This window comes from Chenopodium album, chromosome 4 (genome assembly GCF_948465745.1).
Source record: "Chenopodium album chromosome 4, dcCheAlbu1.1, whole genome shotgun sequence".
Taxonomy (NCBI): domain Eukaryota; kingdom Viridiplantae; phylum Streptophyta; class Magnoliopsida; order Caryophyllales; family Amaranthaceae; genus Chenopodium; species Chenopodium album.
This window is the reverse complement of record NC_137837.1, coordinates 53,180,836-53,192,980: the sequence shown is the minus strand read 5'-3', so window position 1 is coordinate 53,192,980 and position 12,145 is coordinate 53,180,836.

The following is a 12,145-nucleotide window of genomic DNA, read 5'->3' as shown; positions in this document are numbered from 1 at the left end:
TTCATTAGGCATGATAAATCTATATTAGGCCCTCCCCTAGATCATTGAGCCGCATATAAGGCTCAAACCGGGCCCAGTTTAGTAAATTGGCCATAACTTCCTCAATATTCATCGGAATTGGGCTTATAATATATCGTTGGAAAGCTCTTGTCAAGCCCCATCCAACTAGCCTACTATTGGACCCATATCATGGACCAACCAAATTGGATTGGCTGTTTTCTTGAAATAAGTTTTCAAAAACAGAGAGAAGAGAAAAGAAATTAAAACTATCCGCAACACTAGACTTTCCACACTTTCACTTCATTCGATTATGATTCGACGCGAAAAGTACGTATCACTGGGTTTGGTTTTGGGGAGACACAAATGGGTGTCTACAAAAGCCCCCACTTTGACTGAGTTTGGAGAAACGCGAGTTTCGAAAACAAAAGTCAAAGTATCGATAGGGACGGAGAATGATTCAGAACATTCTGCGATTCTAAGTCACTCTTGTAACGCCGATACCTGCAAACAAGCGTTAGTTAAACAGATAAAAGAGTTAAGAAACGCGTATCTTGCACCGTCGAGCACACGTCTCTGAAAGTAACCGATTTGCTGCTGCTTTACTGTTATTTTGATGACCTCCTACCAAGAGAATTTCATCCCACTTGAAAACTGCTACGCTTGTAACTGCTTCCAATATAAAAGACTGCTTCGCCTGAAACGATCCTCTCCCGCTTTGATAATATTCCACGTCCAAGGGAATACTATCGAAGATTGTTTTGCTTGAAACAATCCCCATCCACATTGATAATATTCCACGTCCAAGGGAATACTATCGAAGATAATTTCTCTTGAAATCACCTTCATCCGCATTGATAATATTCCATGTCCAAGGGAATACTATCGAAGATAATTTCGCTCGAAATCACCTTCACTTGTTTGTGACAACTCTCCACAATCTAGGGAATGGCGTCGAAGATATCCTCGCCTGAAGCTATCCTCATTTGTTGCGATAATTTTCCAAAGGAAATTACCGAAGATCTCCGCTTGTCGATCCTTAAAAGCTCGCTTGAACTTTGCTTCCGCTATGCCTGTACGTCAACGGTTTGCTGCTTGTGAACCATTATGTCCGTGCTTTTGTTGTGTTGACAATCCTCTTGTATGATGTATGATAATTCGATTTAGGGAAAGTTGTCAATGCTTCGTAACAATCCATCCTTGGAAATGTTGCCACGATGAAGCGACAATCCGTATCTCGGAAAATTTACCAAAATCTAATTTTAGGAAAAGTTGCCAATGCTTTGTAACAATCTGTCATAAGAATTTTGCTACGATAGACAATCCACATCTTGGAATATAACTCTTGAAAGCAATCCACTTTGGAAATTTTCCAACGCTATGCGACAATCCTTTTAGAAAAATATTGCCACAATTGACAATCCGCGTCTTGGAACATTTGTAAAAAAAAGTCGACCGACAATCCATTTTGGGAAAATTTGCCACTTACTGAAATGAATGACAATCCATGTTGAGGAACCTTTGCCGAATTTTATGATGAATAGAGTCCTACAACAATCCTTTGGGAAATTTTGCCATAAGGAACTGGGTGTATGACAATGCAATCTCGGAAAACTTGCCAATGAGTCGATGAATGTATGACAATCCGAACTTGAAAAAACCTTCCAAACAAAGAAGGAGCACGAAAATCCACGCTTGGAAACCATGCCAGAGATGACAATCCAATCTTGGAAAAATTTTCGTTGAAAAAGATGCACGACAATCCATTTTTTGGAAATTTTGTCAGTTGGGGATGACAATCCAATTTTTGGAAAAATTTGTCGCTTAATAAGAATGCGCGACAATCCATATTTGGAAATATTGTCGTTTAAGTGCTTGCTTTTAAACCGATTGTAATGAGCCAGTGTTTTAGGCGCTTAAGCTAAGTGAGACGATCTTTCGTCAGGTCGATCACTTAGACTGTTATCAAACCGACTACTTAATCATGTCAAATTGTTTATAGGGGCTAACTAGCGTACCAAGGAACCCAAAATTGCTGTACGAGGTCGAAATCACCTTTTTGAGAGGCTTCGAGCTCTGTCGCGGCTGAAACATCTCTGGAGCCAAGAAATGACTCTGTCGCCAAACGCTGGGATCTAGCGCCAAGCGCTAAAATCTATTTCCAGACGCTAGATGTTTTTGTCTGGCGCTGGAGTAGGGTCTTCCCTGTTCTGCTGCACATGTATTTATTTTTTACTATAAGGCTTTGCCAATCTCTTTAATTATCTTAGGGTTGACCTAAGGTTTAACGTCGCTTGACTCATTGACTTGACACGACTCAAGGTATAAACTTGACTCACTGTGATTAACTCGAGGTTGACTCGACTCGAAGTGAAATAACATGTGTGACTCATGACCTGTGTGTACATTGTATTGTGATCGTGCGACTCGAAAATGCAAAAATTTTCCGTCACTTTTGTGGAGGGTACCGACTTTCTCTCGAAAAAGAAAAACGCGAAAAAGAATTGAAGTGTTTGAAGGCATGATGAATGAGCTTAGTCAAATGTCATCTGATACTATCTCTCAAGGTGCAAGGATTAATCCATCCTAGGCTATCTCAATGGTTGACCCAATGATGAAATTATTTGGGTAACTTAGGCACGGAGGCTAAGCACTTCATACTTCGATATGCAATGATGATTATGAGTGATGAGTGATGTTGATGTGACAAGGCATGCTTCAACGTTGTGTTAAGATCTCATGACAAAGGGTTCGTAAGGGAAGGTATATTTGGTCATGTATCTGTGCGGTGTGTGAAAGTGACACTAAGGTTAAGCTGCAAGAGCTAAGTGTATAGAAAGATATTATAATTTAAAAGAGTCAAATGGTGGTGACTCTTAAGCTAGGTAAGCTAATGATGTAAGGATCAAGTCCCCAAGTCTAGCTCTAAGTAAATAGGGATGAGCATAGGAGATCCCTTGATATGACCATGATATGTGAATGTAAATATGAATGCAATTTTTTATTACGGCCGCACCTCGATGTGAGGTTGCCTACGTATCCGTTAGGAATCCGGCCGAACGTAGCTCTAGCCAAACCTTGCACAAGTGTATGTATACCTCAAAGAGGTCTTTTTAAGGGTTGTAACGTGGTTAGGCTAAAGGTTATAGAAAAAAGGGATAAAAGCTCAAGACCCTAGATAAGCCCCCAAGATGTGCAACCTTGCTTTTGAATCTTTATGTTTTTATGCTTGAGTTTCTACTCTTTTTTTAGCTCTTTCTTTTGCTTTAGCATTTATTTCATTTTTATAAGTGTGGACAATCCCGATCATGCGGTCTATCACTCACTTGGCATTCATGTTTCTCAGGCACGGTGCTGAGAACTCGATAAGAGAAGCAATCTGAGACGTGTTCATATCAAAGACATGTTCATATCAAAGACATTGGAACACTTGCCCTTTTGTACACTTATATTTATTTTTTTTGCTTTTTCTTATTTTTGCTATTTTAATTTTTTGAATTCACTCAAGCCTTTTTGAAATTGCATAAGTTACACACCATCCCATCCCAAGGTTAGGTAGATGTGGGTTGAAAAATGAAAGGTCTATCGTTAGACGAGGCTCAAAGTGGTTTATGAAGAAAAGATTGTAAATTAGAAAGGTGAAAATGATATGATGTGGCTACAAGGGGTGCCTCAAATCATTGGTACACCTTGTGCTAAGTTTGATATGGATTTTTTTTTTTTTTTTTGCGATGCAATGCGATGATCATATGCAAGGAAATAAATGCTCATTTTATTAAAGGAAAATAAATAATGATCCTACAAAATTAATCTAAGGGAAAAGAAAGGTGCCTATGCTAGACTTATTTGGGAAAGGAAAACTAAAAAGAAAAAAAAATGATGTCATGAGATCTCGTCGCTGAAGCTCGCCTCTTGTCTTGGGTTGTTCGCTTTATCATCACTCGGTCTTCTCGCTAGCTAGAGGCAATGGGATCTTGTTTGCCTCTATGAGATCTTGAATGAGATTTTGAAACCTGTAGCATTCGTCAGTAGTATGACCGTTTCCTCGTTGGTACTTGCAATAAGAGTTGGGATTCCATATCGAAGATTGATTTTCTGGCGTTGAATACTCGGTAGGGCCAATAGGTTTGATTAATCCTCAATCATAGAGACGATCGAAAGCAGCATCGTAGGTCATTCCAATGGGTGTGAACTCTCTCCTGGGTTTCCTTTTAGATCCTTGATTGTCCATGGCTAAGACACCATTATTGTTTAGGGTAATTTTACCCCGCCACGTGGTCCAATCAGAGGATGACACGTGTCAGCCTCAGGATGGCCCAAAGTGGACCAATCTCTGTTTTACACGTGTCACTCCAAAAAATAAGGGAAAAAAGGCGGCCTTTGGGCCCAAATCCCGAGAAAGCCGCAAAGCGGCGCAGCCCACCACTGATTAGGGTACAGTGACCTAATCGGGGGCACAAATCCCAAAGACCCTATAAATAGGGAGATGTCCCTCTTTCTGAGGGCACGTTTTTCCATTTATTACACTTGCATTCTCTCACATCAGAGAAGCACCTAAGCTTGGAATCCGAGCAGATACCCACCTAAATTTCCGTTCTCTTTATTCCATTTCAAGTTACTAACTTGACCGTCGGAGGCGGAGCTCCAACCACCCGGAGTCTCCGTTATTTTGCAGGTACAGCTCAGCCGAATCAGAATTCGTGTTGTAACTCTCCCGAGGGACTAAAACACCCAAAACATTTGGCGCCGTCTGTGGGGAGAGTACCTCGAAGATGGTTCATGAGTCTGTACCACCTCCTAACCGTCTGGGCGAAGACCCAGAGGTCTTTACAGACTAGGAGGATGAAGATCCTCAGGTCGAAACCTTTACAGTCGAAGACGGCTCTCTCAAAATCAAGCGCATCCGGCCTAGAGAGACTCTAGAGCGGGGTGCCTCCCTGGCGGGTGCAAGTAGACCCCCTGGGCAGCCGGAAGGGGAAACCCAAACGGCAACTAGATCAGCGCCTGTCACCCGAGACGAGCTCATGAGATTCATGACAAGTTTCAAGGGTGAAATTAAAGAGCTGATCACCCAGAGACGGGCTGGCCCAAGTAGAGGTCAGTCGGCCAAGAAGACTCCTTTGGAAAAGGGGAAGTCAGTCAAAGATCGGCAGCCCACTCAACATCCAATGGAGAAGGTAGCCGGGACCATTGATTGGTCCAAAATTCTTCTTCCCAAGGGGAATAACAATAACTTCTGCCGTACTCAACAGTCGGTGAGAAGTAAGAAGTCATCTCTTGATGCCAGGGAGATCATCAACCGGAAGAGAAATTAGCAGCTGTCTGAGTCGGCTTCTACGTCGAACATTCCTGACAGCTTTAACAATACCTCTGCCGGGAATGCATCTTCCTTGCATAAAAGTCAGACAGGCGGTATTACCGTCCATTCTGGCCCTCATATGATTGGAGCTGTACCGTATGTGCCTATTCAGGTCTACGGCCAGTATCCCCCTCATTTCATGCAGCCGGCCCTCTTTGGAGGTCAAGCGGCATATCCAAATGTCCAGCCATTGGACTGGCAGCTTCGTCTGCTGCGCTTGGGTGAACAACCTTCTGCGTTCACCCGGGAGATAACCGAGGCGGCCCAGCCGGCCAAGGTTAAGAATGTGTTGGTTGGTACCTATGATGGTACCACCAACCCGGAACACCACCTTATGGGTTACACCAACCTCATGTATCTGCAGGGGTTGGATGATGCCACTTGGTGTCGGTGCTTCCCGGCTGCATTGAAGGGCATTGCCCAACAATGGTTTGGCAACTTGCCGGCCGGATCCATCGATAGCTTCAGGAAGCTCGCCTTCCTGTTTGCTTCCAACTTCTCAATGAACATCCCTGCTAAGAAAACAAGCCTTGATTTGAGCACTGTTAAGCAGGGAGAGAGAGAAGGGTTGCGCTTCTATGTCAGGCGATTCAATCTGATCAGAATTCAGATTCAAGGACTGTCTGACGAGGTAGCTTTTACAGACTTCTTCAAGGGTCTGAGAGACGGGTCGACTTTTAAGTTCGACCTAGTCAGAAAAGGGGCTTTCACCTTACAGGCGGCCCTGAGGGAGGCGGAAAGCTACATCCAAGCTACCGACCTCTGCTCGCCTGGTAACCAGTCGGACTCTAAGAAGTCTGACAAACAGAAAGACAGCCGGTCTGCTCAGCCGGTCAAAAACAAAGAAGAGAGCAAGAAAAGAAAAGAAGTCTGGGCGGTTACTGACTCTGACCAGCCGTCCCAGAAGAAAAAGAAAGAGTTTAAACTGTACATCCCCAAGTACGAGTTTAACAAAGACTACAACTCCATCCTCATGGAGGTAAAGGACCGGCTGTCCATTGAGAAGCCGAATCCTATGAAGAGTTCTGTCCAGTCACGGAACAAAAATAAATTTTGTCAGTTCCATGAGGAGGTCGGCCATGATACCAACGACTGCTTCAGTATTCAGCGGGCGTTGGACCGTCTGGCTGACAAAGGGCTGTTGAAGTCCTACATTTCTAAGTCCCCAGCCGGGGCAAAAAAGAAAAGCAAGGGTCAGTCCTCCAAGATTACCCCCCAGCTTGCTAGTAGCTCGGATACCGACAAGGAGCCGGTCTACAAAATAGCAGGCGGGTTCTCCTGTGGTGGCCCTACCATCCGGGGCACCAAGAGCCATCTTCAAAAGATGGACAAGGATGATGATGAGCAGGCGTCTACAAGCACCTCCTTCCCAGACGTCTTGATTACTGAGAAGGATAGGGGCAGCGTCCGCCGTCCGCATGATGACCCAGTTGTCATTGAATGTAAGGTTGCCAACCAGCTGGTTGGACGAATCCTTTTTGACACCAGCAGCTCATCAGACATCATCAGCCTCTGGTGCCTGCAAAAGCTGAAATACAATGTCAGCAGCATGCATCCGGTCACCCACCCCTTGGTTAGTTTTGGGGGTGGGATGGTCTACCCAGCCGGAAGAATTGACTTACCCATCCGGCTGGGAGAGAAGGGCCAAGGACGACACATTGTCGTCAGATTCTTGGTCGTTGAGGAGTTGATCTCCTACAACATTATCCTTGGCAGGCCAACCCTCAACGTAGCCAAGGCAGTAATCATCCCATCTCTCATGCTCATCAAGTATGAGAGGGATGATGACATTGTTGGTTCCCTGAATGGGGATCAGAAGACGGCTCGAGAGTGCTATCTTTCAGCCGTTAGAGACACTGTAACCCCAAGCGGCCAGGAACCAATAGACCTTGACAATGTCAAGGATGCTGACCCAGCACCCGCCCCACCAGCAGCCGGAAAGAAAAGAAAGGCACCTCTGCTGGTGGAGGTGAAGAAGGAGAAAAAATAGCAATCACTGACCGGTGAACGGTCAGATGAGCTCCGTCCCCAACCGGCTGGTGACAGCATTGATCTCGTTCAGGATGACAACCGTCTGGAACGTACTGTAAAGGTTGGGACGGTTACTCATGCTACTTTGGGTGCAGACTTGCACCTTCTGTTGAAGGAATTCAAAGACATTTTTGCCTTTGAAGTGGAAGAGATGCCAAGCGTCAACCCGGATCTAGCTGTCCACAAGCTCGTCGTGGATCCTAAAAAGAAGCCCATCCGGCAAAAGAAAAGAAACCACGGTGAGGAAAGATGTCAGACGGCAGCTGCCGAAGTCAAAAGGCTGCTAGACGCCAGGTTCATCCGGCCTTGTAATTTTCCCGACTGGGTGGCCAATGTGGTCCTTGTTAAAAAACCGAATGGGACCTGGCGAATGTGTGTAGATTACACAGACCTCAACAAGGCGTGTCCAAAGGACAGTTACCCGCTTCCAAAGATCGAGAGTCTGGTCGACTCTACAGCCGGTCACGCCTTAATGAGCTTTATGGATGCCTACTCCGGCTTCCATCAGATACCCCTGTGGAAGAAAGATCAAGAGAAGACGACCTTTGTCACTGATCAAGGGTTATTCTGTTATACTGTGATGCCGTTTGGCTTGAAAAATGCGCCTGCCACTTTCCAACGAATGATTAATACGGTCTTCATTAATCAGATTGGGAGGAATGTGGAGGCGTACATTGATGACATGATAGTCAAATCCAAGCTACAGACGGATCACCTTGCTGATCTCCAAGAAACATTCACCACCCTCAGGCGGCACAAGGTTATGTAAAATCCTAAGAAATGCGTCTTTGGTGTTGAGTCTGGGAAGTTTCTCGGATTCCTGATTGATCAAAGGGGGATAGAGGCTAACCCTGAAAAGATACAGGCGGTGATAGACATGAAGTCACCCCGTTCTGTCAAGGAAGTGCAGAGGCTCACCGGCTGTCTGGCTGCGTTGGGGAGATTCCTCAGTCGGTCAGGCGACAAGTGCCTCCACTTCTTCCAAGCAATCAGGAAAAAGACCAGATTTGAATGCGGGGAGGATGCTAAGGCGGCATTCCAGAGGTTGAAAGAGAATTTACATTCTCTACCTAGGTTGGTCAGTCCTTTACCTAGGGAGACGTTGTACATGTACTTAGCCGTCTTAGATCATGCCCTCAGTGTCGTTCTCCTTGCTGAGCGAGACGGCGTGCAGCTCCCGGTTTACTTCATTAGCCATGTTCTTAAAAATGCTGAACTCCGGTATTCCATGGTAGAAAAATTTGGCCTTGCTCTGTATATGGCTTTCAAAAAATTGAAGCCCTACTTTCTGGCACACCCGGTGGTGATTTACACCGACCAGCCACTCAAGCGGCCAATGTCTACCTTGGACTCATCCGGGAGAATGTTGAAATGGGCTATTGAAATGCAAAGTCTTGAAATCACTTACGAACCAAGAAAGGCAATGAAAGGCAAGGCGTTTGCCGACTTCATTGTTGAAATGACCCGTCCGGTGGCTCCGGATAATCTTTATCAGGTTTGGAAAGTGTATGTAGACGGGAGCTCTACTAGGAACGGCTGTGGTGCACACGTAATTTACGAGTCTCCTGAAGGGGACAGATTTGAGTATGCACTACGCTTCAAATTTCAAGCCTCTAACAATGAGGCGGAATATGAAGCCCTGCTAGCCGGCATTCGCATCTGTAAGGCGGCAGGGGCCATGAAAATTGACGCCTACTCTGATTCTCAATTGGTTGTTAGCCAGTATGAGGGAAGCTACGAGGCTACTTATCCGGCTATGATTAAATATCTTCAGGCAGTCAAATAAGAGACCAAGGCACTTGAGGAATTACAGCTGAGTCAAGTGCCTAGGTCGGAAAACAACCAGGCGGATGCATTGTCAAAGCTGGCATCTTCCACCTGCCATGATACGCCTCGGTCAGTCTTTTGGGAAGTTCTTGAAAAGAGAAGCATCTATGAGGATCCCATTGGAATTCTGGACCGAAGCTCTACCTGGATGGATGGCATCCGGGCCTTCCTCTCAGACGGTACACTTCCTTATTCGCCACAGGAAGCAGCTGTCCTGAAAAAGCGAGCTGCAAGATTCAAGTTGAAAAACGGAGAACTCTTCAAGGCGGGTTTTCTTAAACCTCTGTTGAAGTGTGTCACCCCTGAAAAGGGGAAGGAAGTCCTCGAAGACCTGCATGCGGGATTCTGCGCCTCCCACATAGGCGGCAAGTCCCTAGCCGTCAGAGCCAGACGACATTATTTTTGGCCCACTCTTGAGGCAGACGCCAAGGATTTGGTGAAGAAATGTGACAAGTGCCAAAAATTTGGCAAACTCATTCACCGTCCGGCTACTGATCTGACGGAAATCCACAGCTCTATCCCGTTTGAAAAATGGGGCATGGACATTCTAGGTCCTTACACGCCTGCTCCAGGCGGAAAGCGCTACATCTTGGTGGCTGTGGATTATTTCACCAAGTGGGTGGAGGCTGAGGCGGTTAAAAACATCAAGACCTCAGACGTAATTTCCTTCATTTGGAAGAACATTATCACCCGGTATGGGGTACCTATGTCTATGGTGTTTGATAATGGTCCTCAGTTTAAGACGCCTTAGCTAAAAACTTGGTTGGGAGATCAGGGGATCTCAAGCTATTTTGCATCTGTTGGCCGGCCCTAAGCAAACGGCCAAGTTGAAGCCTTCAATAAACTCATCTTAGACGGCATTAAGAAGAAAATAGAAAGAGCCGGTGGCTTATGGGAAGAAGAGTTAATCCATGTCCTATGGGCCATCCGGACAACATCAAAAGGGGCAACCGATGAAACCCCATTTCTCATGGTTTACGATGCTGAAGTCGTCTTGCCCATTGAACATTACGAGCCGACCCTCAGAGTCATGCTATATGATGAAGAGGCAAATTGGGAAGCAATGCGCTTGGCATTGGATTCACTCCCAGAACGGAGGGGCAATGCCGCCTTGCGTCATGAGATTTACCGTCTGAGAATGACGAGAGCCTACAACAAAAAAGTATAGAAGCGTCCTTTGAAAGTTGACGACTTGGTGTTACGAAAACTGGAGGCAACCGGTAGGGCCAATGAGCTGGGGAAGCTAACCTAAAATTTGGAAGGCCCCTACGGGATCAATGAAGAAGTAAGGGATGGCACCTACCGCCTGGAAACTCCAAACGGCAGGCGTCTGCCTAGAATTTGGAATGTAGACAATCTAAAAAAGTACTACTTCTGAGAATGTAATTGTAAACTTTTTGTAAACAGTAAATCAATTAATTAAGATTCTGACTATGTTTGCAAAATTGAGTTATTGTCTGATTATCCATCCGGGTAATACCCAGACGGACTCTTCATTTACCTAACTAAGTTTGATACTTAGTAAAGGTTACATCTCATGGAACGCCTGGGTAATACTCAGATCCCTTGTTTATTTAAGTTTGATACTTTGTTTATTCAATTGCTTGATTATCCGCCTGGGTAATACTCAGACGGATTCTCCATTTATCTAACTAAGTTTAATACTTAGTATGATCAAATATTTGCCTGTCCGTCTGGGTAATACCCAAACAGACTCGTTTGTTTAAAAAACTAAGTTCGATACTTAGTGTAAATTCAATACTTTGACTAAAAACTAAGCACAAAAACGTTTAGTGGCTATACAACCGGTCTCAAACAAGACCAGAGGCTAAAATGGCCGGATGGTTGCTCATTTTATAAAATCGCCTGTCCCAACATAGACAAAGGCGTCCGGCGACACCCCTCCGGGTGCTATCGTCGCAGAGAACAGTATTTGTCGGTTCTACGTACCCATGCAAACGGCAAAAATTGAACGACCAAATTGGTCAACTCATAGCCGTCTGACCAAAATGACCTGTGAAGAATGATCAAGTTGCCGAATACCGAATGTCCTGGGGCATCAGTCGGTCACCGGCTGAAGATCTCACTTGGTTATTTATTCCAAATTTGCAATTCCTACCTCAATTGGGGTAAAGGAGTCGTGCAATGGCTATGAAATCTCTACCAAGACGGATAAGCACCGTTTGGGTAGTGACTGGAACGCCTGTTGGTGTACGGCTGTGCACTTGGTTTGGGGAAATTACTATTGTGATTGATTGACTTGCAAACATATCATGCTCTTTACAGCATCAGACGTTTTCAAGTCAATCAACCAGCTCCACTTGAAACCAACCACACAGCCGACTGCTTTTGATAAGTTAGGCAAAAATGAAAAATTAAAAATGATCAAAACCGACTCAGTCGGCGCATTTCATAAAGACCACCCAACCAAACGGTTGTAGTGGATAAAAATGTTAACCAGACCCCTTCCGGGAGAAAAAGAAATTGTTAATTGACCCGGCTCCTCAGCCGGTAAATACAAATTTACTCGGCACGCAGGCCAGAAAAAAAAGTTTTGGCATACTGCCGCTGAATAAAAGAAAAGACAAAAAACAGAGATTGGCATACTGCCGCTGAAAAATCACTTATGGCCTGCAGGCGGCTCCTCCTGGTCCTCCTCCTCATCATCTAAGGGTATCTCCTGCGCTTCACCCGGACCAGGTAGCTGAGGTACGAGGGGCTCATTGTTGGCATTAACCCAGGCGTCGAAGGACTCAGGCTCTGGATCACCCTTCTCTCTCAGGTACACCACGTCCTCGGCGTACCTGTGAGCCAGTGCCCAGACGCCACAATCCGCGTCAGGGTACAGGGCAGCCCAGGCGATCTTCATCCGGGCGTCATTATCAGTGTCACTCTCAGCAACTAGACGGATTTGCTCCGCCTCCAGGGTTG